The following is a 3532-nucleotide window of genomic DNA, read 5'->3' as shown; positions in this document are numbered from 1 at the left end:
AAAAAAACAAAAGAGATGGGTACTTTGATGTTAAAAGGGAGGAGGATTCATCATCTCTCGATTTATAGGGATAAAGCAGTAGCGTTGCGACACAACAAGACCCAGAAAGAGGAAAGCAAACACCAAAACGTGAATTGCCAAAACGGCATATATAAGAAGAAACCAAGGAGAGGAGATGATAGAGAGATTTGATAACCTGATGAGTTTTAGTTTTTTTTATGAGATGTCTCAACTCTTGCAATGTTGGAGGTTGTGGTGGTACTGTTGTGAGAATCTGGGAGTTGGTAACAAGAACAAAAGATAACGAAGGAAGGATTGTTTGTGTTTTTGTTGAGAGAAAGAGAGAGAGAGGAGAAGAGAGCACTCTGGTCGCTCTTTCAACACGAAGTCTTCAAGAGAAGAATGAGGCACATAAGGAGAGAAATATATGAGAAGAGTCGAATATAAAGATTTTTTTTATTATTATTATTTTTTTATTATTATGCACTTTGGAGATTTCCATGGTTTAGAGTGTTTTTATTGTTTTCAGTTAAAAGTTTTCAAAGTTAAAAAAAATATATACTCATAAAGTTGTGTACGTGTTTTTTGTTAATTACTAGGTTCATGACTATCGTTTTTTCTTCTTCTTAAGGCAAATTGATATAATTTAATACTATCATTTTTTTAATCAATATTAACATTTTACAAAGTATCAAAAATTAGGTTAAACAAGATTTACAGTATCTTATGTATATTGTAAGAGCTATATTGTATACAGCTTTTAAACTATTTAAAGGAAAATTTTGTTATATAGAAAGATTCGTATTTGGTCAAAGAAATAAAAATTTGATAAATTGTTACCGAATAACGACAAAATTGTATTCCATACAATTATGATAATCTTATCTTGTTATTATTATTTAATCAATTATACTTTAAAATATATATTAATTTAGTATTACAGTTGTTTTAGTAAATGAAAATATTCATATTTGGTCAAAGAAATAAAAATTTTCTAAATTACTATCGAATAACGACAAAAATGTATTCGATACAAACTATGATGCTTTATCCTTTTTTTCCATCAGTTATACTTTGAAAATATATTAATTTTGTATTAGTGTTGTTTTGATAAATGAAAGAGATGAAAATTTGCTAAATTGCTAGTGACAAATGTATTCGGTACAAATTATCATAATTTTGTCTTTTTATCAATTATACTTTAAAAATATATTAATTTAGTAATAGAATATGTTAAACATGTTAAATAGTAATATCAAATCTAATGACAATATATATTATTTTTGTATGATGGGAGTGAAAAACTATATATAGATTACTATAATATATTACAAAATTTTAATACATTAAATAATAATGTACAAACCTAAGATGATATATCAACCTCTCATACGATAGAAGTAGAAAGTCATCTTGTAGTAGGAAAAGAGAAACAAACTCACTCTCATAAAAGCATATTGTAGCAAAGAGAAACAAGCGTCGTGTTTAAATTACATAAGGTAAAACCATCCAAAATACTATGAAAAATCTACAATTATCTTTTTCTTAATCTAATCTTTTCTATTGTTAGAGTGCAATTTTCTCATTATATCAAACTAGAGAAAAAAATATGTATACATCACTTAAATTTAGTTTGGTTAATTTGACGTGAAGTGCTATACATTTTAGACTATTAGTTTTCTTTTGACAAAAATAAATCAAAAAGTGTTAGACGAAACAAAATCTTCACCTTAAGCCAAGGTAAAAAAAAAACTGTCGATGGATTTTGTGGCTCCAAAGTTAATATTGGGCTAAAAATAGAAGGATCCATGAACGTAAAAAAAAATAAAACAAAATTATATCAGAAAACAGAAAGCCCAAAGGGCTATCAAATCAGGTCGTCTTCTTCACCATGCACGTGCTTGTCCTTCCAACTAAATTAGTTTGTTGCGAAATTTTTGTTTTTGTAGAGAATTTGAACAAGACGAGCATGTGACCTTAGAGGGAAGATTTTAGGAACATTTATTTTACTGTGTTTGCAACGGTGAGAGTTTTTGTTTTGATCAATTTCTCCTAGCTAGTGGGATTTAGAGATTTGATCCCCATGAAATAAGGAAATAAGGGTTAATCCTTGCTTATTATTCTCTATCATATTTTTACGTTCATTGTTCTTATTTTATTTAGTTACAGTATAATTCAAAGCATTTGTTTTCAATTAAAAAAACATTTCAAAGCATGCGAAACGTAAAATTGTTTTAAAATTTGGGTTCTGACTTGGAAAGAGAATAATAAACCAATACACATATTAATGAAACGAGAATAATATTACAAATGGACTAGAAAAGACAGCATTAGCTAATTATTTATCATATTAGCAAGCAAAAAATGGGAGACCATTAACAACTTTCCAATCAAAATTCTAATTCAGTAAGGAAAAAGTGAAATGCTTTTCACAAAAGAGATGAACAATCTAACTTTACATACACTTTTCTTTGTAATTTGGTTGTGCATGGTTACGTCAACCCCTGTTTCGAAGTATGTAGAACGTCTTTATAATGAAACGCATAATCCGGTTTTAAAGGCCGTATTCTAAGTTCTTACGTAAACATATGTTTCTTCCATATAAAGATTATAATAATATTTAAACCTCTATAATACCATGAAAAAAGTACAGAATGTAAAGGAAAATGCACTAACTAAAAACTCAGAAAAAAAAGAAGAAAAAGATGGATATGCTCAAAAGTTTTCATCTTCATCACGTGAATAAAGCTAATAAGAGCAGAGAGTGTATGTGATGTGACCTTAGATTAGGTGAATTTTTACGCAGTATACTAATAAGTATATGTTTTTTTCAAACATTTAAAAAAAAACAAAGGTCAAATGCATGCGAGTGGGATATGATCCGTACTGGATTATTCGGATTACGTGCCTCGAATTTCAATTTTTTCTAATATTAAGGTTTTGACATTCCATAAGCTAACCATTGCTTCATAAAGAATAATTTCTTTTACCAAAGTAGCTAGCCTCTAATCAAAATTAGGTCAACTTTATTTTTCATTGTGGGTATTAATTCTCAGTTTTCCATTTAAAGCACTTCATACATTACTCTACTCAGATTAATTTATTTATATAAGATTTCCAAGACACTGTGATAATATGAATATTACTAATTTACTTATATATAGTAGAAAATCGTTTATCTGTTTCGATCGTGGCTTGATCCATGCATCATCAATCCTTCTATAGTAAACATATGGATTTCAACAACTGTTATAGTAATCTTACCCAAAAAAAACAACTGTTATAGTAATATATATATGACAAGTTAATACTAAATTAATATTTAAAAACTTAACTCAGATGTGGAGTCGAATATTTCAATCGAATGAACTCAGGACAGTTTTAGGAGAAAGGTACCGTAGACCAATAAAGTACGTCAATTGTCAATTTTATGTTAAGTTATATTTGCAGATTTTGACTTAAATGGGTTTTCGTATATATTTAAAAAAAAAAAAAAAAAAAAAAAAAAAAAAAAAAAAAAAAAAAAAAAAAA

General features: G+C 27.7%; 1 protein-coding gene across 1 annotated transcript in view; it reads right to left on the bottom strand.

Annotated features, from left to right (window-relative positions):
• The window catches only part of LOC104739494, a 12193-nt gene extending 11801 nt beyond the window's left edge, over positions 1-392 (bottom strand). The window contains exon 1 of the mRNA XM_010459870.1: positions 197-392. The gene's annotated coding sequence lies outside the window, so the exon portion shown is untranslated. The remainder of the gene's footprint in view (positions 1-196) is intronic.

Source organism: Camelina sativa, chromosome 14 (genome assembly GCF_000633955.1).
Source record: "Camelina sativa cultivar DH55 chromosome 14, Cs, whole genome shotgun sequence".
Taxonomy (NCBI): domain Eukaryota; kingdom Viridiplantae; phylum Streptophyta; class Magnoliopsida; order Brassicales; family Brassicaceae; genus Camelina; species Camelina sativa.
This window is presented reverse-complemented; position numbering and strand designations above follow the sequence as displayed.